Source organism: Triticum urartu, chromosome 6A, assembly GCF_056163025.1.
Source record: "Triticum urartu cultivar PI428250 chromosome 6A, HENAU_Tu73, whole genome shotgun sequence".
In the NCBI taxonomy this organism is placed as follows: Eukaryota; Viridiplantae; Streptophyta; class Magnoliopsida; order Poales; family Poaceae; genus Triticum; species Triticum urartu.
In genome coordinates, this window is record NC_141878.1 from 133,075,526 (window position 1) to 133,102,338 (window position 26,813).

A 26,813-nucleotide genomic window follows, 5' to 3' on the forward strand; every position below is an offset into this window, starting at 1 on the left:
GACTCTGAACTAACTTCGGTACATCAAAACTCATAAACTCATAATATAACTGTCATCGAAACCTTAAGCGTGCGGACCCTACGGGTTCGAGAACAATGTAGACATGACCGAGACATGTCTCCGGTCAATAACCAATAGCGGAACCTGGATGCTCATATTGGCTCCTACATATTCTACGAAGATCTTTATCGGTCAGACCGCATAACAACATACGTTGTTCCCTTTGTCATCGGTATGTTACTTGCCCGAGATTCGATCGTCGATATCTCAATACCTAGTTCAATCTCGTTACCGACAAGTATCTTTACTCGTTTCATAATACATCATCTCGCAACTAACTCATTAGTTGCAATGCTTGCAATGCTTATGTGATGTGCATTACCGAGAGTGCCCAGAGATACCTCTCCGACAATCGGAGTGACAAATCCTAATCTCGAAATACGCCAACCCAACATTTACCTTTGGAGGCACCTGTAGAGCTCCTTTATAATCACCTAGTTATGTTGTGACGTTTGGTAGCACACAAAGTGTTCCTCCGGCAAACGGGAGTTGCATAATCTCATAGTCATAGGAACATGTATAAGTCATGAAGATAGCAATAGCAACATACTAAATGATCGGGTGCTAAGCTAATGGAATGGGTCATGTCAATTGCATCATTCCCCTAATAATGTGATCCCGTTAATCAAATGACAACGCATGTCTATGGTTAGGAAACATAACCATCTTTGATTAACGAGCTAGTCAAGTAGAGGCATACTAGTGACGTTTAGTTTGTCTATGTATTCACACAAGTATTATGTTTCCGGATAATACAATTCTAGCATGAATAATAAACATTTATCATGATATAAGGAAATAAAATAATAACATTATTATTGCCTCTAGGGCATATTTCCTTCAGGGGACACAATGTTACCCAGATTCGGGCCCTCTCGATGGAGGTAATACCCTACTTCCTGCTTGATTGATCTTGATGATATGAGTATTACAAGAGTTGATCTACCCCGAGATCGTAGAGGCTAAACCCTAGAAGCTAGCCTATGATTATGATTGTTGTTGTCCTACAGACTGAACCCTCCGGTTTATATAGACACCAGAGGGAGCTAGGGTTACTCAGAGTCGGTTACAAGGGAGGAGATCTACATATCTGAATTGCCAAGCTTACCTTCCACGCAAAGGAGAGTCCCACCCGGACACGGGACGAAGTCTTCAATCTTGTATCTTCATAGTCCAATAGTCTGGCCAAAGTACATAGTCTGGCTGTTCGAGGACCCCCTAATCCAGGACTCCCTCAACTACCCTTATCACTTCACTGTCTCCCCACTTCTCCCTGTGGCCACAAGCCCACAACTCTCTCTACCTCCTCAGGTCGACCCTCCTCTTCGTCTCCACTGCCGACACGAGGTCTCGCACCCCCTCTCCCCACTCTTCTCAACACTTCCTCGTCGAATCGGTCTCTGAAGTGCCCGAGGATCCGCTCGAGCTCGGCATGCTCGCTGGCCAACCCAGTGCTAGGCATGGACAAACGCTGACGCGTAGGCGCGGGACTCGCCTGCACCAGATCAGTGGTCGTGGAAATCGTGCATCCAAAGCTTCATGGCCCGGCTCCGTGCCTTCCTCTCCATCTCGCTCGCCCGGCTCTTAGAGCGTCTGCTCATCGTCGGCTCCCACCACCCTGTGCATGCAGCTATGTTGTGCCCTGCCCTGGCCAGGTGCGGCAGTAGTGCCGTAGTGGCTGGTCCCTTGCAACTGCAAGCCGGCGCTGGTTGATGATCATTCCCCACTCCAGCTTTCATATATGCTTAATTCTGACTTGAGGTACGCCCCATTCCCCACTTTTGCAAATTCCTTTTTTTGGGGAAACACTTTTGCTAATTCCTAGTTGATATTCATCATTGTATAGTACATATGTAGCTCAGTATCTTAGGTTTAAGCATGAGAGTCATTTTAGGATCGGGGAGAAAAAATAGAAGTTGGAGTAAGCTGTTCGATTAGACATTCTTAACTTTGTTGTAACAACTGTTATGAGTGGAGTTTCTAGTTAGTTAATATTCTTGAGGAAACCATGTTGTCATAAAGTGGATAGATTGGTGGATTTGAATTCTGGGTGGCTAGGGGCATTGTGAGGAGCTAGGGTACCAAGGCAGATGAGGTTGATTTGGCTTGATCCTGCCAAAGAAATTTACTTCTTCTGAAAAGACGGAAGCATGTTTTTATAAAGTTCATGGTTAACTTTCCAAATCCGGTATTTATAGCAAAGCAAAGAGATAGGTTGAAGAATGAATAATTGATATAACACAACCTTCTAGATGTATTTCTTCTTGTCCCGGACTCCCGGTTATAATAGAAGTGCTTTTGCAAGCTTACAAGGAATGGATATTGAAGACAATGGAAGAGTCATCGAATTTGTTCCATCATAAATTTTTGGGGCTCTGGAATAAACAGAAAGATGTGAATGGGGAGGCATGCCTGCCTGCCATATACATCAACCCGAAGCTTTTGAGCATTGTACAGAAGAAGTACTTGACATGTTTACTTCATGATAGTATTGGATTTTGTTCGGTCAGAAAGATCAGGTACTTACTCACTTAATTTCCGAATATACCAGTTATTTGTTGAATGTATTGGTTCGACTCGGTGATATATCAAAGCTTCTCTTTACCTGAAACGACTTAAGGGTGTATTAAGGTAGTCCAATGCATGGGTTTCATATTTCAGTTCTTATATGTCATCCTGTTTTCATAATGCTATGTAGTTAAAAATAGGAATACATAGCTTACAAAATGCGCCTTGTTAAGAGCTCAAAATCACATTTGACTCAGAAGACCAGCATTTATGATTGCAACACCAAAAAATGATCAAATGTGCTTTGGGAATGCTATGCAGGAAAAAAAATAAGCACAATAGCATACCAAATGTACCCTGCTAAGACTCTACACATATTCTCGTGCCTTAAGCATGATTTTGTGACTTCGGACTCTGACTAAAAATTACTCAACTTTCGTTTCCTATACTTGCTCTTCTCCGTACAAGAGAGTTTTTGTAATTATTGTCCAAAATGTGTACGACAAGTATGTGTGACTGTACGGTATGCTTTGGCTATCTTAAAACCTATTTTAATTTGGTCCTGGTATAGTACTTTCTTAGGTCTTAGTTTGGCCTTTACCGGAAAACCTACATTTACACTCTGCATATGGCAACATGTTTATGTAATTACACTGTGTAAGTGTTTGACTAGTCTCACATCAAAGCATAGTTTGAGACATTTCACTGATGAGCACATACATGTATAGAAAGTTTGCACATAATCTGTTCAAATCGGGAGGGATACAGGGATTTTTTTAGATGAGGACAAACTTGTTTGGAAATCCTAGCTCTGCCATTGATTCTACCTGAATTTACTTTAGTAGGTCTTCTCTTGTAAAATCCAAACTGTTTCCGAGCCTATATGGGTGTACGTTGCAAATAGTATATGTGTTCATCTAACCAAAAAGACCAGGTGCTATCTTTTCTATACATTTTATCAGCACATATTAAAATTGTTTGAGAACAATTACTCTGGTCTATGCTACTTTTTCGCAGGACCATTACTCCTTACAATGGTGACGCATAAAAGGGCGTGCGCTAGCATTATTTTTATTAGCGTCTGCCCGTGTCGTGCTGCTGGGCGGATACGTGCGCAAGTCACCGCCCTTGCTACATCAACACACGACGGATTCTCTTGTCCGCGCCGGCTTACAGTGTCACTGCCGACTCTCCCGTCCGCACCGGCTTCCAACGTTGTGGCTACTCGCTCATGATTAATTTCAGCTTCATCGTGGTGATCATCAACTCCACGGTGAATACTTTCCGGCCTAACATATCAGTTCTCCAATACAGGACAAGTTATATCACTGAGCTGTTGACTGACTCATACCGGTTTATATCATGGTCAAATATGGAGAATCTCAAGACAACTCCTCGAGCCGCCTTAAGACATGGGGGCTACAATGGCTTGACTCAGCAAAATTGGCCAGTATCAATAATCCAGAACTCCGGGTCACTGAAGGGAAGATAACCCGGTCCTGGAGGCTACCGCCATATTGGTGAAAACTTAAAAGGCCGTCAGAAAATTTCCGGCTCAAAATAAAGATTCCGGTTTAAAATCCGGTTTAAGAGACATCTCTCTCCCGCAAAGCTTTGAAGCTCTCAAATCCGGTTCAAACATCCGGCTCAAGGTAAATTTATCTCTTACAAAGCTTTTAAACTCTCAAATCCGGTTCAAACATCCGGCTCAAGGATAATCTATCTCTCACAAAGTTTTGAAGCTTTCAAATATGGTTTAAAGTTTCGGTTCAAAAGGAATTAATCTCTCGCAAGATTCTAGTTCTCAGAAAAATTAAAGGTTGCCAAAGAGAACTTGCTGCCATGATGCACGGTTCAAACATGGGTGTCCTGCCTTATGGGCTCATCTTCATATGATTACTTGGGGGCTTCCTGTTCAAACATAGGTGTATTCACCAAAGAGAACATGGCGTTACTACCCTCTTGATGCGGCTATCAAGACAATATTATCATCAGGGGCCAAAGAGAGTTTGTTGCACACCACAACTCAAACATAGGCACCCGGCGAGCACAACTCAGAAATATATCACATGGGGGTTTCTGCTTGCAAAGCCGAGTCCTGTCCATTAATCCGGCTATCACGCCACAACAAAGCTTGGGAGCTTCACACCCAAGGGGCCAAAGAGAGTTTGTTGCACACCACAACTCAAACATAGGCACCCATTGAGCATAGCTCACAAAGTTACTTGGGGGCTCTTTGTGTAAAGTAATAAAGAGTTTGAAAGGACCCTTGTAATTGAGTATCGACCCACGGCTTGGAAGCCTGGTGTATTCACCTAAAACCCCGGGTTAACCTGCCTTCATCAAGTAAGCCACTCCTATCCAGGTAATCCTGGCATGACCCATCGAATGTTTGACAAGTTACTCTTATACAGACCCTGAACTTGTCAAAGTTAAAATGACGATTGGTTAGTTGGAGGCCCATCTTAAAAGGCTTTGTCAAATGGTTTAACTCAGCGGCCTGGCAGCCCATGAAAAGCCTCGAGTTTGGGCCTGGCAGCCCTTGAAAAGCCTCAACTAAAAGTTTTTTCATTTGCTTTTTGTCAAAGTTTCTTCTCCTTTGATAAGGTTTTAAGGTAAACCGGCGTCCATTGACACGGCCAGACTATAAGTCATTTCATCAGTCCAGTGTTTCTTAACCCGACACAAGCTTTCAACTATCAGTTGTTAGTACAAACTCAATTATAAACCGGAGTTTTCTTAGCCCGGTCTGGCGTTGACTATAAGTTGCCAGGATGATTATCCGGTGTTTATTACAACCCGACACGGTTTTATTACAAACCGGCAAAATATGACGGGAGTTATCATACTCAAGATTTGGGTTATCACCCTTACTAAAAAAAGTTGGTAAACCAACGATGTGATTCAATGTCACAGGTATGATCTATTTCATATTTGATTATTCTTAAGTGCAGCCTTGGTTATAAACCCAGGTTATATGTTGGGCATTATGACCCGTCCGGCGGTAAACCTCCAGGACACTTTAAACTTGTTGTATGCAGAAACAGGTTGAATAAAGCATAATTACAAATCACCGGTGTTTATTGACCTGGCCTGGCTTTGGACTATAAGTCGCCAGTATATATTTGGATTTCGCCGTTGGAATTATGCGCTTATAAATCATTGGGTATATTATTCAAATAGCTAACATGGCTGGATTTTTATTATGGTTATCAATAACCAGTATTATGATTAAGGTTTTCAAAGTCGCTTTAGCACAATGGCTATCATATTATCAATAGATATGATTTATTCTACAATTTAAGGAATAGTCCCAAGTTGCTGCAGGCTTACGACCCAGCACTTGGGGGCTACATTATTTCAGTTGAAATTACATCAAATACACAAGTCTCATGTCGCTACAAGCATGCACCATGACACTTGGGGGCTAATGTAAAGTCATTTTTTGCTCACCTTATTGAAGACCCGACTCATCACATTGTAATGAGCCATCCCTTGGGGGCTACCAATTGCCTCCGTCAACAATTTAAGGTACAAAGCTTTTTATCCATTACATTGAAGGGTCCACTGCTCAGTTGGTAAAGCACAAGGCTCTTAACCTTGTGGACGTGAATTCAAGCCCCATGATGGGGGTTACATCATATGATGTTATTTTCATTGAAGAATATATCAAAGTCCCAGCTTAATATTATCTTACTGAGCCGGCCCTTGGGGGCTACACGTTGCTGTTCAAAGTTTACAAGATTATATTTACAAAGTCCCTGCTCATTATTGCATAATGACCTGGCCCTTGGGGGCTACACTGGTTGAAGTTTTTATGAGCATCAAGAAATTACAAGTCCCAGGTTGCTGCAAGCATGACAACCCGACACTTGGGGGCTACATATGTGGAATACTCAATTCTGACTAGTGACTGGGATGAACAACCTGGATTTCTTCAAGCTTGTGACATTCATATTGAAGCAAGTCTTAAGCTGTTGCTATGCTACCTTCTTAAGACTTGGGGGCTACAAGTGATAGGCATATAAGAGTTATATTTTCAAGCTTGATATTAACTACAATTATGACCTGGTGCCGTCAATATTTGTAAATCGGTAATGATAAACCGACAAGTTCAAGTCTTAAACCGGCACAGTTTAACATTCTCAAACCGGCAAGTTCTACATTCTTAAACCGGCTGCAAATCAGATGAGTATTTCAAAGGCCAATATTTTTTGTTAAGCATTGGGAGCTAAAGTCAAAGGAGTTATTCTTCACAATATTCCTCTACAAGAGACCAATATCAGCAAATTGACTCTGAAGCTGGCCTATTGACCCGGATTTCTCAAAAGAAGTATCTGGATTTTTTGCATTCACAAAGTTTGAACATATCTACTAAAGGAGATTTGCTATGAGTTCATGGGCATGTATCAAGAAGGAAATGACAAGGACTTAAAGATGAGCAGGTGCCGGCTTACAAGAATTTTTAACCCGGATCACAAGCTGTCAAATTTGTTCTTGTGTTTATTTTGCAGGATCAGTTTAACATGGATAAATCCAAATTAAACTGGGGGCTAATGTCGGGGATATACCCCGCGGTATGACCCGGCCGGAAGTATGACCCGGACGGACTTGGTGATTCATTGGTGACCCGCCCTGACTTGGTGACTCACTAAGTGACCCGCCCGGATCTCTCCACTCACTAATGACCTAGCCGAGCCAGGTGACTCATTGGTGACCCGGCCGGCGGAGCAGAGGAGCAACAAGACCCGGTGGCCCAAGCAGACGGTTCATGGAAGGCCGTCTCGTATTATGGTGTGCCGGATTAAGAGGAAAGCATAAGGAATATTCCCTTACAGAGGAAGCAAGACTAGGACTCCACTTGTAATAGAGTAATCCTAATCCTAATAGGACTAGTCATGTAAACCGCCCCTTCAACATATATAAGGAGGGGCAGGGCACCCCAAGTGGGACAAGATTCACAAGTTCCACAAGTTGGACAAGTTAGGTTTAGACAATAGCTCTCGAGATAGAGCACTCTTGTAACCGTGATCATCATCATCAATATCAATGAAGCAGGATGTAGGCTTTTACCTCCACCGTGAGGAGCCGAACTTAGGTAAAACATCGCATCTCTCATCCCGCTCAACCCCTCTCAAGCTATCACATAGATGCGTTGGCCTCGCGACTAAGTCCTGACACTAAGGACATCTGCCGTGACAATTTCACGACATTTACTTTCCTTTTTTTGTTTATCATGCAATACTTACCCTGCAGCCATATAATATGAAAATTTAATAATATAAGATGACCTCATTTATATACAGAAAAATGAAAATTGTTGTAACATTTAGAGCATTCCACTTACCGGATTTTAATTCCATGTCCTTGGATGCATATTTGAATAAATCATCTAGTTCTTTTAGCTGTTGCACCAACAAATGAAAAAGTATTAGCATCACAAGCCACAAATAAAAAGAAAAACAAGCTTATTTGAGAAGATGGGGTGGTAGGACTAACTACAAACCATAGAAGTGCTTTTGGAACGTCCACTCATCTCTGCATTAATGAGAGATTCAGGATAGGACCAACTACAGTATCGCTCTCTACCCCTCTGCCTTTTTATTTCTTTAGTGTCTGCAATTCATGACATAGTTTAGCAGTTGAGCAACAATCCAGTGACTGCACCACATGCACATGTTATGTTCTGCAATTGTGTGTCTGCCGATTGTCCGGTAGCTGGCACCTGTGCTACAATGTTACTCCCATCAAGGACGGCGGCAATATGCTTATTTTGCTCGCGGGTTGGACGTTGTCGCTTTAAAATGTCCTCGCTATTTTGTGCATACTGCTCCCTTTCCATCTGATTCTTTATCTCATTACGATCTGCATGTTTGAAGAACAGATCATAGATCATTATATAGCAATAAAACTGGGCCATATATCATGAAGTTGATCATCATTACCTTGTTATACAGCCAGTTGGGTGTGTGCCCTATTGATCTTGGCTGCGGCAATTTTCTTTTGTTTATAGACCTCATGCCGTCTCTTAGTAATCTCATCCCTATTTTGTGCATACTGCTCTCTATCCCTCTGCCTTTTTTACTTTTTAGGGTCTGCAATAAATGACACAATCTAGCATTTGAGCAACAAAACTGAAATCGGGTGCTTGGGTACTGATCATCACCCAAGTATTGGGTGTTGCTTATATCCTGGCACGGGATGAGCGTCCCGTTGGGAGTGGTCGGGACCATACATTATCCTTTAACCCTGTGAATGTCAAGAATGTTATCATACAATTATACCTGAAGGAATAATGCAACAGGATGTAGTAGTTTGTAGTACCATTCATCTAGGTCTCTTTTTGGATGTGTCTTTATTTGTGTTCATATTACTTGTAACTAAAGCATTGGACGATCCATATGCAGATTGGGAAGGCCTTTAGGTGAGGTCAGTTATATACTGAAGAGCATGCACCTTCGTTGGCGGTGAGCTTGTCAGCGCGGCCGTGGACGGGCGCCTCGGTAGCTACACCTGTGAGGGCGAAGAGCTCATCCTCGTGGCCGTCGTCGGGTGACTCGGGGTTGCACTTGTGCTGGCGAAGAGCTCGTCGTCGCGGTCATCGTCTGATGCCTTGGTGTCTGTGCAGGGCAGCGAGCAACGATGGTGCACGTCAAGCTGTACTCCCGGATTGATTCCCCCCTAATTTAGCAGATTTCTTTCCCTATACTTGAGCAAGTCCATGCGAATTGGACTTGATGTTTCCTTGTATAGGCGTGGGATCCGTACTGAAGTGGCATGTTCTGCGACGGCTTCTTTGCGTGAGGTAGATCGTGGGAGAAGTAGGACGTGGGCGTCTGCGCGGGGCAGCGAGACCCAGGATTTGGTACGAGAGTGGGGGGGCTATGGCACGTGAGGGAGAAGGGGTGGGAGGGGCGACCCTGCCGCCTCCACCAGAACCACCGCCACCGTCACCGCTGGGGGCCTCACCGGCACCGCTGCCGGCGCAGGTGCCGGGCCTGGGGTCCTATCGTTTGGGCCAAGTGGTGGCTGCCGGATCCGAATCCGAGACGACTCTGGATCAGGAGGGCCAACATTTGGCTCCAGCCCGATGGCGGATCCAATTCATAGTTTTCTGGATGGTTGGATCATGGAGAGGCGGATTTCTCTATACACATTCGCCGTCAAGATGGATGACGGTTCGAGATCGCGATCACGATATTCTCGCCGGCCGGTACTTGGACATCGACGAACGGATCCACGCAGGTATGCGTTTGAATATTGATGATTTCGAAGTCGTTGTTGTTGAATGTGTGCAGGAGAACTTAAGAGGGGAGGATCAGATCGAGGTTGTCGATCTAATATCAGAACCAGAGGGAGAAGAAAATAGCATGCATGATTGGGTCGACCATTCGATGAGGGCGACTGGGCGGGCGACCGTGCACCCGACCGCGATGGCACCGTCCGCCGCCGATGATCACCGGCGCGTCGGCGGGCGGTTCTGGGCTCTCGCCGAGTCCGACGAGGAAGACGCGGACGACGATGGGGATGCATCCCTGGCGGAGTCGCCGCCCTCGCCGACACCTTCGGATCTCATTTGTGAATTTTTCCATGCAGGTTATAGCGAAGATGAAGTGGCCACAACGATCGATCGGGTTCTGCCACCAGACGATCCGGCGCGTATCGGTCTTCACGCGGGCGAGAAGAATGAGATGATCCGACGCATTGTTCATCGGAAGACGGCGGCGTCGGTGCTCAGACCTTGGAAGGGTCCCCTACCTAAAGGTGAGCCTTCCGAATCTTATGTTACTTGATATGATTAGCTCGTAGTCATGGATTACTGTGAAGAAGAGGAAGAATGCGAGGCGGCTCGCCGTTCCTCAGGCACCAGCGGCACCCGTGATGGCCGCGTCAGCGACCGGGATCTCGAACGCGAGATTGCTGTGTTTGAAACACCTGATGGGTTGTGTTGGGACAGTTCGGAGGGAACCGGGTCCGCGAGGAGTTGGGCCAGGGTCAGATGGGTATGAGGCCCATGCTGTACCGGGCCATACTCCTGCCCATATCGACATCCCATGCACGTACGAGGGCGATCGTGTTTCTCTCTGTCGTGCGCCGTCGCCTCCTGGTTCTAGGGTTCGCACGCACGGGACGAGAGGTTTCCCGGTCTGTGGAGCTCGTCGGGCAAGGAGGATCCGGCCACTCCTGGACATGGCCGGCCACGGGGCTGCACCGCCGCCAGCCAAGAAGACCTCACCCGGTCCAGCGGGACGGGGTGGGGCGGCTCCGCCGCCGGCGGGCGGGGGAGTTGCGCAGGGTAACCCGGGCTGAGGCATTGGCCACTTGGGCGTGCGGCCACCGGGGCAGGTGCCCTTACAATCTGCTGCAGGACGGGGCGGGCTGAGGCCTGCAGCACCGGGTGCGGCGCCCGTCGCTTAGCCGGCCGCGGGTCGTGGTGGGCCTCGGCCTCTAGCACCGGCCGTGACTGGTGTGGCTCCTGCTGGCCACGGTGGTACTGCCCTTGGGGTTGTGCCGACGCCTTTGGGCGGTCAGCCGCGTGCCGCACCTCCGCCCCACTACGTCGTGAGGCCGGCTCAGAACCGGTCGGGTCCGGCACAGACGAGGCAGAATTCTAGCAATAGAGAGCCCAATGATCCGCCCCGAGACCAGTGGGGGAATGATGGGTATGATGCGTATGGTGATGGACAGCATCGTGGTTCCTCTTCCACAGGAGGAGGTCATGGCTATGCCTGGCAGAGTGATGGGTCTACTGATAGACCATTTCTCGGCCCTCTAGGTGGATTTGTCGAGGGAGCCTCAGGCCCGGACCACCGCCAGAGAGGAGGCTATCGTGGTCGTCGTGGTGGTCGGGGTGGGGGCCGTGGGAGGTATCGCCGACCGCCTCCGCCTCCGGTAGTTGTTGACCATGCGGCGTCAGCAATGGAGACCGACCACGCTTCCACGGATCTTCCTACCCAGGCGATGGAGGTGATGACAGCCTTGGCCGGTGTTGAGGTTCCTGAGACTGGGACTGTGGCCGAGGTTACTGACAGGTCTGATGCAGAGAGGGCGTCCAAGTATGCGCGTAAGAAGGAAAGGATGCTTTGCTACCGTTGTGGTGAGAAGGGCCACTTCATTGCTGAGTGTGTGGCCGGGCTGTGTGAGTCGTGTGGCAATCCAGCACATGCCTTGGGGGAGTGCCCATTATTGCGTGACCAGGCTCCGTCACTGACAATGTATGGAGTCTATTGTGCTGAGCTAATGTCCTTTGAATCCCCAGCTGCGAGAGAGATTCCGGAGGAGACCCTGAGCTTGACCACCAGGATTGTGAAAGCTACCCAGGGCGAGGTGACTGAGGCTCAGATTGTGCGGAGGCTTCAGGAGCTGGCTCCGGGGGACTTTCGTTGGGAGCTGGTTGTTCTCGAGGATAATGTTTCTAAGGTTGATTTCCCCACTATGGATGATTTGCAGAGATTGCTGACCTTTGGCTTGTGTAGAGTTCCTGGCACTAAGTGCATTCTGGAGTTTCACGAGTGGAAGAAGGTGGAGCCTAAGGGAAAGCCGCTTACGCAGGTCTGGTTGCAGTTTTCAGGGGCTCCATCTAAGCCCTTGCAGGATGTTCGAGTTGTGGCCAGTATGGGTATTATGGTTGGGAAGACGGACAGCGTGGATATGGCTTTTACCCATGCTCATGGGGTGGCCGGATTTTAGTGAGTGTTCTGGATATTGAGTTCGTGCCTGATGTGGTCAACTGGACTTATAGGGGAGAGGTGTTCCGGCTCGAGATCGAGTTTGAGGACACTGATCTGTTTGCTGATGCGGTTAATGGGAATGGTGTTGATATGCACGAGGGTGACGGCAGTGCGGGAGCCAAGGGGGCACCGACTGATGAGTCGACATGAGAGGGGTCTAACGGCTCTCGCCCAGATGCTCAGTTGCCCGGGGATAGGACCGGGGTTGAGCCGGCAGCCTCACCATCGGTGCCTATGACTTCATTCGTTTTGGGTCCTTTGAGCCAGCCTCAGCGCCTCCCAGAATTTGGAGTGACCGGGTAGATTCTGATGATATGTTTGAGCGCATGCTCCCTTTGTTGGAGTTTGAGGGGGCTGGCGGATCATTGGCTGGACGCTTGGTGAGGGCCTCGTCGGCGAGGACTTTGGTTGGAGTTGGGGAGGGGGAGCCGGAGGTTGCCTCTATTTCCCTTGCTTCTCCTGTGGTTGAGGCTCCGGTGATGACGACTGTGTGTGAGGTGGGGCTTGGGGGAGGGGGTTCGGGGCAGGTGGCCTCGCCTTCTCCCCTCCCTATCCCGACGCCGGTGACGTCGGTCCTGAGGGGGTCGGCCAGCACTGGGAGAGGGAGCCCGAGGCAGGCGGCCTCGGCTCTTTCTCCTCCGGTCATGGCGACAGCGCCTGCGCCTCCAGTGGCGCTGGGGGGAGGGGGTCTGGGGCAGGTGGCCCTGGCTCCTCCTTCCTCTTCGGCGGTCAGGAGGACCGCATCTCCTACAACGACGGCGCTCCACTCTGCGCTGGCGGGTGGGGCGGGAGGAGGGCTCGGGCAGGCGGCCCCCGCCATCCTCTCTCCTGACGTGCCCGTGGCCTTGGGCCTTGCTGTGGGGCACTTGTCTGAGGGGCATGGGAGCCCGCAGCCGCCTCCTCCGGTAACGTTGGTTGATCCTTTGAGGGATTCAGCGCGAGGCTTTACTAGGGAGGAGGTCGTTGCTTTTGGCGGGATACCTGACCCGGTCTCGACAGAGAGACGGATCAGTGCTCGCATTCAGGAGCTTCCGGAGGTTGATGACATGCACCAGCGGTGCGTGATACGTCTCCAACGTATCTATAATTTTTGATTGCTCCATGCTATATTATCTACTATCTCGAATGTTTATGGGCTTTATTATACACTTTTATATCATTTTTGGGACTAACCTATTAACCCAGAGCCTAGTGCCAGTTTCTGTTTTTGCCCTGTTTTAGGGTTTCGAAGAAAAGGAAAATCAAACGGAGTCCAATTGACCTGAAACTTCACTGAACTCATTTTTGGAAGGAAAGAAGCCCAGAAGACTTGGAGTGCACGTTGGGGGACCTACGAGGAGGCCACGAGGCAGGGGGCACGCCCACCCCCCTGGGCACGCCCTCCACCCTCGTGAGCCCCTCGTGCCCCCCCCCTGACGTACTTCTTTCGCCTATATATCTCCATATACCCTAAAAACATCAGAGGGCACAATAGATCGGGAGTTCCACCGCCAGAAGCCTCTGTAGCCACCGAAAGCCAATCTAGACCCGTTCCGGCACCCTGCCGGAGGGGGCAATCCCTCTCCGGTGGCCATCTTCATCATCCCGGTGCTCTCCATGACGAGGAGGGAGTAGTTCTCCCTCGGGGCTGAGGGTATGTACCAGTAGCTATGTCTTTGATCTCTCTCTCTCTCTCGTGTTCTTGATTTGGCACGATCTTGATGTACCGCGAGCTTTGCTATTATAGTTGGATCTTATGTTTCTCCTCCCCCTCTTCTCTCTTGTAATGAATTGAGTTTCCCCTTTGAAGTACTCTTATCGGATTGAGTCTTTAAAGATTTGAGAACACTTAATGTATGTCTTGCCATGCGTATCTATGGTGACAATGGGATATCACGTGATTCACTTGATGTATGTTTTGGTGATCAACTTGCGGGTTCCGCCCATGAACCTATGCATAGTGGTTGGCACACGTTTTCGTCGTGATTCTCCGGTAGAACTTTGGGGCACTCTTTGAGGTACTTTGTGTTGGTTGAATAGATGAATCTGAGATTGTGTGATGCATATCGTATAATCATACCCACGGATACTTGAGGTGACATTGGAGTATCTAGGTGACATTAGGGTTTTGGTTGATTTGTATCTTAAGGTGTTATTCTAGTACGAACTCTAGGGCTGTTTGGGACACTTATAGGAATAGCCCAACGGATTGATTGGAAAGAATAACTTTGAGGTGGTTTCATACCCTACCATAATCTCTTTGTTTGTTCTCTGCTATTAGTGACTTTGGAGTGACTCTTTGTTGCATGTTGAGGGATAGTTATGTGATCCAATTATGTTATTATTGTTGAGAGGACTTGCACTAGTGAAAGTATGAACCCTAGGCCTTGTTTCCTAGCATTGCAATACCGTTTACGCTCACTTTTCTCACTTGCTACCTTGCTGTTTTTATAATTTCAGATTACAAATACCTTTATCTACTATCCATATACCACTTGTATCACCATCTATTCGCCGAACTAGTGCACCTATACAATTTACCATTGTATTGGGTGTGTTGGGGACACAAGAGATTCTTTGTTATTTGGTTGCAGGGTTGCTTGAGAGAGACCATCTTCATCCTACGCCTCCCACGGATTGATAAACCTTAGGTCATCCACTTGAGGGAAATTTGCTACTGTCCTACAAACCTCTGCACTTGGAGGCCCAACAACGTCTACAAGAAGAAGGTTGTGTAGTAGACATCAAGCTCTTTTCTGGCGCCGTTGCCGGGGAGGTGAGTGCTTGAAGGTATATCTTTAGATCTTGCAATCCAGTCTTTTAGTTTCTTGTTTTATCACTAGTTTAGTTTATAAAAGAAAACTATAAAAAAATGGAATTGAGTTTGTCTCATACGCTTCACCTTTTTAATATCTTTCGTGAGTATGATGGAAAGGATAATTGTGCTCAAGTGCTAGAAGAAGAAATCTATAAAATGTTTGGCACTAAATATTTGAATGGTGATCATGATTGCAATGTTGTTAGTATGAATTCCTTGAATATCCATGATGCTAATGATATGCAAAGCCACAAGCTTGGGGAAGCTATGTTTGATAAAGATGATATTTTTTGTCCCCCAAGTTTTGACGAGCAAATTTATTATGATGAAAGCATGCCTCCTATTTATGATGATTATATTGATGAAAGTGGATTTGGAGAGGTCATGACTTTATTTTGAGTTGAATCCACTATTCCGGAAGAGGTTCCAATTGATTATGAGAATAAAGTTGCTATCTATGATGATTATTGTGATGACTTGTATGCTATAAAGAATAATGATATCCATGAAACTTGTTATCATGATTTTAGTTTTCAATTGGGTTATGCCTCACATGATAATTATTTTGTTGAGCTTGCTCCCACTACTATTCATGAGAAGAAATTTGCTTATGTGGAGAGTAATAAAATTTCTATGCTTGTAGACCATGAAAAGAATGCTTTATGTGATAGTTATATTTGTTGAATTCATTCATGATGCTACTGAAAATTATTATGAGGGAGGAATATATGCTTGTAGGAATTGCAATAATATCAAGTTTCCTCTCTATGTGCTTAAAATTTTGAAGTTATGCTTGTTTTACCTCCCTATGCTAGTTGATTATTGTTCCCACAAGTTGTTTGCTCACAAAATTCCTATGAATAGGAAGTATGTTAGACTTAAATGTGCTAGTCATATTCTTTATGATGCTCTCTTTATGTTACAATTCTTATCTTTTATGTGAGCATTGTCGAAATCATCATGCCTAGCTAGGGGCGTTAAACGATAGAGCTTCTTGGGAGGCAACCAAATTTTGTTTTAGTTCCTTGCTTTTTGTTCCTGTTTAGTAATAAATAATTCATCTAGCCTCTGTTTAGAAGTGGTTTTATGTCTTTAATTAGTGTTTGTGCCAAGTAGAACCTTTGGGAAGACTTGGGAAAAGTCTTGTTGATCATGCTGTAAAAAACAGAAACTTTAGCACTCACGAGAACTACTTCCATTTTTATTTGGAGAGTGCTATTTAGTTAATTCTTTTTGCAGATGATTAATATATAAATTCCTCAGGTCCATCAATTTATTTGAGAATTTTATGAGTTCCAGAAGTATACGTTTGATCCAGATTACTACAGACTGTTCTGTTTTTGACATATTCTGTTTTTCGTGTGTTGTTTGCTTATTTTGATGAATCTATGGCTAGTAAAATAGTTTATAAACCATAGAGAAGTTGAAATACAGTAGTTTTAACACCAATATAAATAAATAATGAGTTCATTACAGTACCTTGAAGTGGTCTTTTATTTTCTTATACTAACGGAGCTCACGAGTTTTCTACTTTAAGTTTTGTGTTGTGAAGTTTTCAAGTTTTCGGTAAGGATTTGATGGACTATGGAATAAGGAGTGGAAAGATCCTAAGATTTGGGATGACCAAGGCACCCCAAGGTAATATTCAAGGATAGCCAAGAGCCTAAGCTTGGGGATGCCCCGGAAGGCATCCCCTCTTTCGTCTTCGTTCATCGGTAACTTTACTTGGAGCTATATTTTTATTCACCACATGATATGTGTTTTGCTTGGAGCGTCAATTTATTTTGTTAGTATTTGCTTGCTGCTATTTAGAACAATGTTTTTCATCTTTTATTTCAATAAAAATGGCATTGATAGCCTTTACTATGCCTATTTTAGAAGTCCATGTGTTGCTGTTTGAAAACAGAAAGTTTACCGATGTTGCAATAATTCCCTAGAAAAGTAAGAATGTGATAAAATGTTGAAACATTTTACATATTAAGCTCTGATAAATTTACTACAGTGGGAAGTTTCTTTCATAATTTTTGGATCTAGGGATGTATGGATGTTGCAACATTCTTTACAGACTATCCTGTTTAGGCAGATTGCTGTTATGTTTGCATTGTTTGCATATGTTTGCTTCTTTAATGATTCTATTTGAGGATAGGACTATTAAATATGCAGAGGCATTTAGTATGAAATGTTGAATAATAATTTTAGTGATTTTCTACAGTAGAGTATGATAAGGTTTTTGCAATGGTTTATACTAACTTATCTCACGAGTCCTTGTTGAGTTTTGTGTGGATGAAGCTTTTGATATTTAGGGAGACCGTGATATGAGAGGAATTAAGGAGACACAAAATCTCAAGCTTGGGGATTCCCAAGGAATCCCAAGATAATATTTCATGAAGTCTCGAGCATCTAAGCTTGGGGACGTCCCAGTTGGCATCCCATCTTTCTTCTTCAACAACTATCGGTTAGTATCGGTTGATCCTACATTTTTGCTTATTCACATGATGTTTGCCATTCTTAGAATGTCTTTTTATTTTGATTTGCTTGCTGTTTGAATAGAATACCAAGATCTGGAATTATTAAATGTTAGAGAGTCTTCACATAGTTGCATAATTATTCGACTTCTCATTGATCCTCACTTATATCTTTCGGAGTAGTTTGTCGTTTACTCTAGTGCTTCATTTATATCTTTTAGAGCATGGTGGTAGTTTTATTTTGAAGAAATAGATGAACTCTCGTGCTTCACTTAGATTATTTTGAGAGTCTTAAATAGCATGGTAATTTGCTTAAAATCCTAATATGCTTGGTATTCAAAGAATAGTTAAAAAATTTCTTATGAGTGTTTTGAATACTAAGAGAAATTTGATGCTTGATGATTGTTTTGAGATATGGAGGTAATAATATCAAAGTCGTGCTAGTTGAGTAGTTGTGAATTTGAGAAATACTTGTGTTGAAGTTTGCAAGTCCTGTAGCATGCACGTATGGTAAACGTTATGTAACAAATTTGAAACATGAGGTGTTATTTGATTGTCCTCCTTATGAGTGGCGGTCGGGGAGGAGCGATGGTCTTTTCCTACAAATCTATCCCCCTAGGAGCATGTGCGTAATGCTTTGGTTTTTGATGGCTTGTAGATTTTTTCAATAAGTATATGAGTTTGTTTATGACTAATGTTGAGGCCATGGATTATACGCACTCTCACCCTTCCATCATTGCTAGCCTCTACGGTACCGTACATTGCCCTTTCTCACATCGAGAGTTGGTGCAAACTTCGCCGGTGCATCCAAACCCCGTGATATGATACGCTCTTTCACACATAAACCTCCTTATATCTTCTTCAAAACAGCCACCATACCTACCTATTATGGCATTTCCATAGCCATTTCGAGATATATTGCCATGCAACTTTCCACCGTTCCATTATTATGACACGCTCCACCATTGTCATATTGCTTGCATGATCATGTAGTTGACATTGTATTTGTGGCAAAGCCACCATTCATAAAACTTTCATACTTGTCACTCATGAGTCATTGCACATCCCGGTACACCGCCGGAGGCATTCATTAGAGTCATATTTTGTTCTAAGTATCGAGTTGTAATTCTTGAGTTGTAAGAAAAATAAAAGTGTGATGATCATCATTATTAGAGCATTGTCCCAGTGAGGAAAGGATGATGGAGACTATGATTCCCCAACAAGTCGGGATGAGACTCTGGACGAAAAATAAATAAAAGAGGCCAAAGAAGCCCAAAAAAAGAGAAAGGCCAAAGAAAAAAAGGCCCAAAAAGAGAAAATAAATAAAAAGGGGCAATGCTACTATCCTTTTTTCCACACTTGTGCTTCAAAGTAGCACCATGTTCTTCATATAGAGAGTCTCTTGAGTTATCATTTTCATATACCAATGGGAATTTTCATTATAGAACTTGGCTTGTATATTCCAACAATGGGCCTCCTCAAGTGCCCTAGGTCTTCGTGAGCAAGCAAGTTGGATGCACACCCACTTAGTTTCTTTTGTTGAGCTTTCATACATTTATAGCTCTAATGCATCCGTTGCATGGCAATCCCTACTTCTTGCATTAACATCAATCGGTGGGCATCTCCATAGCCCATTGATTAGCCTCGTTGATGTGAGACCATCTCTTTTTTGTCTTCTCCACATAACCCCCTCATTATTCTATTCCACCCATAGTGCTATACCCATGGCTCGCACTCATATATTGTGTGAAAGTTTATAGGTTTGAGATTACTAAAGTATGAAACAATTGCTTGGCTTGTCATCGGGGTTATGCATGATGAGAGCATTCTTGTGTGACGAAAATGAAACATGACTAAACTATATGATTTTGTAGGGATGAACTTTCTTTGGCCATGTTATTTTGAGAAGACATAATTGCTTAGTTAGTATGCTTGAAGTATTATCATTTTTATGTCAATATGAACTTTTGTATTGAATCTTTCAGATCTGAATATTCATACCACAATTAAGAAGAATTACATTGAAATTATGCCAAGTAGGACTTCACATCAAAAATTCTGTTTTTATCATTTACCAGCTCGAGGACGAGCAGGAATTAAGCTTGGGGATGCTGATACGTCTCCAATGTATCTATATTTTTTGATTGCTCCATGCTATATTATCTACTATTTTGAATGTTTATGGGCTTTATTATACACTTTTATATCATTTTTGGGACTAACCTATTAACCCAGAGCCCAGTGCCAGTTTCTGTTTTTGCCCGGTTTTAGGGTTTCGAAGAAAAGGAAAATCAAACAGAGTCCAATTGACCTGAAACTTCACGGAACTCATTTTTGGAAGGAAAGATGTCGGGGGTTTGGTGCGACATATGCCAACGGATGGCTTATCATGGTGGGGGCGAGTAGAACGTCGCCGGTGCCTGGAAACGGGATGAGGCATAGACATGCACGCCGGGGAATCTTACCCAGCTTCGGGGCTCCCCGGGGAGATAATACCCCTACTGCTGCTCTGCGGGGTCTCCGCGTGATCACTATGGCCAAGTGTTTACACGGGTGCTCCTTGAGCTGTTTATGGTGGTAGAAGAGGGCAAGGCTAGCTCTCTCCTTCTATCTGGTATGGTCTAGAACTACTGGGATCCAACCCCTTGCATGGGTGCCCTCGGGGTTTATATAGGCTTACCCCCCAGGGGTACAATGGTAATTTGACTGGGCATGGGCCCAGCCGTCAGTGCCTCCGACCTCCGACTTCTCCGCCGACTTCTGGGGCCCGCCGACTGGTGGGCCCCGCCGACTGGTCTGGTACGGAGCCGACAGGCCGCGTCCGCCGCGGGCGGGTCTTGCCGGCCGCTGATTACTGTAGCCGTGCTTCTGATGACGCAGGCTTGGTCATGGGGTCGTGGCAACAGCCCCGCCACCTGGCGGGTGATCACTGTGGCCACTCCCCATCTCATCTTGATTAATGGCGCGTGGGCCCCGCGGGAGGGCTCGGCCGACTCCCCCGGGCCGACTTCCATCTGGTCCGACTGGCGGTTCTCCCGCTGTCTCCCGAAGTCTCGCTGACTGGTGGGCCCCGGTGCCTCCAGGCCGTACAGACAAGCTGTCGTGGGCGCAGGACTTCGTACTGTGGTGCTGATGTCAGGGCCGGTCGGGCAAAAGTGCCACGCCGCATGGAGATCTTCCCGGGTACGGCGTGCTGTGGCCATGCCTGCCCTTGGTAAGGGGCGGGGAGTGGGCTTCACTGTAGCCACGCCTTTGCCCCATCCCCTTTGATGAGGTCATGGGTTTGCTGGAGTCGCCGGCCGACTCCCCAAAGCCGGCTTCTCTGGAAGTCGTCCCTGGAACTCGGCCGTGAGCGGGCAGTCGGCCGCCCTGCCGTCGACTCCTCAGGAGACGGCTCTTCGCCCTGGGGTCTTGAGGGGCGCAGCCTGCCCCGATGTCTTGAAAGGTCATAGGACTCGGGTTGGCCTACCCATGGCCCATTACTCCGACAGTAGTCCCCGAAGCTGGTGAGGCGCCACGGACGATCGGCCGAGAAGCCTCAGCAGTTTCTCTTTCCGGGTGCTCAACACATGGTCTTGATTGACTTCTGTCGGGCCGTCTGGAAGGAGTCGGACTTGCTCCACTCAGACTTCACTCAATTTCGACTTGCTCGGTATTTCGAACGTCGCGGCAGGATTTTAAGTGGCGTGCTAGCTAAGCCTCTAGGCCGCCGCCCGTTCTTGGCCTGCACGCGAGGGATTTTAAGTGGCGTCGCGGCGGGATTTTAAGTGGCGTGCTAGCTAAGCGTGCTAGCTAAATTGTTTGGAACTGCACCAACTGACAGCTCCACCATTTAATGTAAACACGTATCCGGTTTGCGATTTAGAATCGTCCGGATGAGTGTCAAAGCTTGCATCAACATAACAATTTACGATGAGCTCTTTGTCACCTCCATATATGAGAAACATATCCTTAGTCCTTTTCAGGTATTTCAGGATGTTCTTGACCGCTGTCAAGTGATCCACTCCTGGATTACTTTGGTACCTCCCTGCTAGACTTATAGCAAGACACACATCAGGTCTGGTACATAGCATTGCATACATGATAGAGCCTATGGCTGAAGCATAGGGAACATCTTTCATTTTCTCTCTATCTTCTGCATTGGTCGGGCATTGAGTCTTACTCAATTTCACACCTTGTAACACAGGCAAGAATCCTTTCTTTGCTTGATCCATTTTGAACTTCTTCAAAATTTTGTCAAGGTATGTGCTTTGTGAAAGTCCAATTAAGCATCTTGATCTATCTCTATAGATCTTAATGCCCAATATGAAAGCAGCTTCACCGAGGTCTTTCATTGAAAAACTCTTATTCAAGTATCCCTTTATGATATTCAGATATTCTATATCATTTCCGATTAGTAATATGTCATCTACATATAATATCAGAAATGCTACAGAGCTCCCACTCACTTTCTTGTAAATACAGGCTTCTCCAAAAGTCTATACAAAACCAAATGCTTTGATCACACTATCAAAGCGTTTATTCCAACTCCGAGAAGCTTGCACCAGTCCATAAATGGATCGCTGGAGCTTGCATACTTTTTAGCTCCCTTTGGATCGACAAAACCTTCCGGTTGCATCATATACAACTCTTCTTCCAGAAATCCATTCAGGAATGCAGTTTTGACATCCATCTGCCAAATTTCATAATTATAAAATGCGGCAATTGCCAACATGATTCGGACATACTTAAGCATCGCTACGGGTGAGAAGGTCTCATCGTAGTCAATCCCTTGAACTTGTCGAAAACCTTTTGCGACAAGTAGAGCTTTGTAGACAGTAATATTACCGTCAGCGTCAGTCTTCTTCTTGAAGATCCATTTATTCTCAATTGCTTGCCAATCATTGGGCAAGTCAACCAAAGTCCATACTTTGTTCTCATACATGGATCCCATCTCAGATTTCATGGCTTCAAGCCATTTTGCGGAATCTAGGATCACCATCGCTTCTTCATAGTTCATAGGTTCATCATGATCTAGTAGCATGACTTCCAGAACAGGATTACCTTACCACTCTGGTGCGGATCTTACTCTGGTTGATCTACGAGTTTCAGTAGTATCTTGTTCTGAAGTTTCATGATCATTATCATTAGCTTCCTCACTAATTGGTGTAGGTGTCACAGAAACTGGTTCCTGTGATGTACTACTTTCCAATAAGGGAGCAGGTACAGTTACCTCGTCAAGTTCTACTTTCCTCCCACTCACTTCTTTCGAGAGAAACTCCTTCTCTAGAAAGTTTCCGAATTTAGCAACAAAAGTCTTGCCTTCGGATCTGTGATAGAAGGTGTATCCAATAGTTTCCTTTGGATATCCTATGAAGACACATTTCTCAGATTTGGGTTCGAACTTATCAGGTTGAAGCTTTTTCACATAAGCATCGCAGCCCCAAACTTTCAGAAACGACAACTTTGGTTTCTTGTCAAACCATAGTTCATAAGGCATCGTCTTAACGGATTTTGATGGTGCCCTATTTAACGTGAATGCGGCCGTCTCTAGAGCATATCCCCAAAACGATAGCGGTAAATCAGTAAGAGACATCATAGATCGTACCATATCTAGTAAAGTACGATTACGACGTTCGGACACACCATTACGCTGTGGTGTTCCGGGTGGCGTGAGTTGTGAAACTATTCCGCATTGTTTCAAATGTACACCAAACTCGTAACTCAAATATTCTCCTCCACGATCATATTGTAGGAATTTTATTTTCTTGTTATGATGATTTTCAACTTCACTCTGAATTCTTTGAACTTTTCAAACGTTTCAGACTTATGTTTCATTAAGTAGATATACCCATATCTGCTTAAGTCATCTGTGAAGGTGAGAAAATAATGATATCCGCCACGAGCCTCAACATTCATCGGACCACATACATCTGTACGTATGATTTCCAACAAATCTGTTGCTCTCTCCATAGTATCGGAGAACGGTGTTTTTGTCATCTTACCCATAAGGCACGGTTCGCAAGTACCAAGTGATTCCAAAAGTCCATCAGTATGGAGTTTCTTCATGCGCTTTACACCGATATGACCCAAACGGCAGTGCCACAAATAAGTTGCACTATCATTATCAACTCTACATCTTTTGGCTTCAACATTATGAATATGTGTGTTACTACTATCGAGATTTAATAAGAATAGACCACTCTTTAAGGGTGCATAACCATAAAAGATATTACTCATATAAATAGAACAACCATTATTCTCTGATTTAAATGAATAACTGTCTCGCATCAAACAAGATCCAGATATAATGTTCATGCTTAACGCTGGCACCAAATAACAATTATTTAGGTCTAATACTAATCCTGAAGGTAGATGTAGAGGTAGCGTGCCGACCGCGATCACATCGACTTTGGAACCATTTCCCACGCGCATCGTCACCTCGTCCTTAGCCAATCTTCGCTTAATCCGTAGTCCCTGTTTCGAGTTGCAAATGTTAGCAACAGAACCAGTATCAAATACCCAGGTGCTATTGCGAGCATTAGTAAGGTACACATCAATAACATGTATATCACATACACCTTTGTTCACCTTGCCATCCTTCTTATCCGCCAAATACTTGGGGCAGTTCCGCTTCCAGTGACCAGTCTGCTTACAGTAGAAGCACTCAGTTTCAGGCTTAGGTCCAGGTTTGGGTTTCTTCTCTTGAGTAGCAACTTGCTTGCTGTTCTTTTTGAAGTTCCCCTTCTTCTTTCCTTTGCCCTTTTTCTTGAAACTAGTGGTCTTGTTGACCATCAACACTTGATGCTCCTTCTTGATTTCTACCTCCCCAGCTTTCAGCATTGCGAAGAGCTCGGGAATAGTCATATTCGTCCCTTGCATATTATAGTTCATCACGAAGCTCTTGTAGCTTGGTGGCAGTGATTGGAGAATTCTGTCAATGACGCAATCATCTGGAAGATTGACTCCCAATTGAATCAAGTGATTATTATACCCAGACATTTTGAGTATATGCTCACTGATAGAACTGTTCTCCTCCATCTTGCAGCTATAGAACTTATTGGAGACTTCATATCTCTCAATCCGGGCATTTGCTTGAAATATTAACTTCAACTCCTGGAACATCTCATATGCTCCATGACGTTCAAAACGTCGTTGAAGTCCCGATTCTAAGCCGTAAAGCATGGCACACTGAACTATCGAGTAGTCATCAGCTTTGCTCTGCCAGACGTTCATAACATCTGGTGTTGCTCCAGCAGTAGGCCTGGCACCCAGCGGTGCGTCCAGGACGTAATTCTTCTATGCAGCAATGAGGATAATCCTCAAGTTACGGACCCAGTCCATGTAATTGCTACCATCATCTTTCAACTTTTCTTTCTCAAGGAACGCATTAAAATTCAACGGAACAACAGCACGGGCCATCTATCTACAATCAAACATAAACAAGCAAGATACTATCAGGTACTAAGTTCATGATAAATTTAGGTTCAATTAATCATATTACTAAAGAACTCCCACTTAGATAGACATCCCTCTAATCCTCTAAGTGATTACGTGATCCAAATCAACTAAACCATGTCCAATCATCAGGTGAGATGGAGTAGTTTCATTCGTGAACATCACTATGTTGATCATATCTACTATATGATTCACGCTCGACCTTTCGGTCTCCGTGTTCCGAGGCCATATCTGCATATGCTTGGCTCGTCAAGTATAACCTGAGTATTCCGCGTGTGCAACTGTTTTGCACCCGTTGTATTTGAACGTAGAGCCTATCACACCCGATCATCACGTGGTGTCTCAGCACGAAGAACTTTCGCAACGGTGCATACTCAAGGAGAACACTTCTTGATAATTAGTGAGATATCATCTTAAAATGCTACCGTCAATGAAAGCAAGATAAGATGCACAAAAGATAAACATCACATGCAATTAATATAAGTGATATGATATGGCCATCATCATCTTGTGCTTGTGATCTCCATCTTCGAAGCACCATCGTGATCACCATCGTCACCGGCGCGACACCTTGATCACCATCGTAGCATCGTTGTCGTCTCGCCAATCTTATGCTTCCACGACTATCGCTACCGTTTAGTGATAAAGTAAAGCATTACAGCGCAATTGCATTGCATACAATAAAGCGACAACCATATGGCTCCTGCCAGTTGCCGATAACTTGGTTACAAAACATGATCATCTCATACAATAAAATTTAGCATCATGTCTTGACCATATCACATCACAACATGCCCTGCAAAAACAAGTTAGACGTCCTCTACTTTGTTGTTGCAAGTTTTACATGGCTGCTACGGGCTTAAGAAAGAACCAATCTTACCTACGCATCAAAACCACAATGATAGTTTGTCAAGTTGGTGATGTTTTAACCTTCGCAAGGACCGGGCGTAGCCACACTCGGTTCAACTAAAGTTGGAGAAACTATCACCCGCTAGCCACCTTTGTGCAAAGCACGTCGGGAGAACCGGTCTCGCATAAGCATACGCATAATGTCGGTCCAGGCCGCTTCGTCCAACAATACCGCCGAACCAAAGTATGACATGCTGGTAAGCAGTATGACTTATATCGCCCACAACTCACTTGTGTTCTACTCGTGCATATAACATCAACACATAAAACCTAGGCTCGGATGCCACTGTTGGGGAACGTAGTAATTTCAAAAAAATTCCTACGCACACGCAAGATCATGGTGATGCATAGCAACGAGAGGGGAGAGTGTGATCTACGTACCCTTGTAGACCGACAGCGTAAGCGTTAGCACAACGCGGTTGATGTAGTCGTACGTCTTCACGGCCCGACCGATCAAGCACCGAAACTACGGCACCTCCGAGTTTTAGCACACGTTCAGCTCGATGACGATCCCCGGACTCCGATCCAGCAAAGTGTCGGGGAAGAGTTCCGTCAGCACGATGGCGTGGTGACGATCTTGATGTTCTACCATCGCAGGGCTTCGCCTAAGCACCGCTACAATATTATCGAGGATTATGGTGGAAGGGGGCACCGCACACGGCTAAGAAAATGATCACGTGGATCAACTTGTGTGTCTAGGGGTGCCCCCTGCCCCCGTATATAAAGGAGCAAGGGGAGGAGGCCGGCCGGCCCTATAGGCACGCCAAGGAGGAGTCCTCCTCCTAGTAGGAGTAGGACTCCTACTAGGAGGGGGAAGGAAGTGGGGAGGGAGAAGGAAAGGGGGGCGCCGCCCCCCCCCCTCTCCTAGTCCAATTTGGACCAGGGGGGAGGAGGCGCGCGGCCCAC

The 26,813-nt window shown here is 45.3% G+C and overlaps 1 pseudogene; it reads left to right on the forward strand.

Annotated features, from left to right (window-relative positions):
• The first annotated feature begins 9,815 nt into the window (after positions 1-9,815).
• The window catches only part of LOC147964462 (uncharacterized), a 42,860-nt pseudogene continuing 25,862 nt past the window's right edge, over positions 9,816-26,813 (forward strand).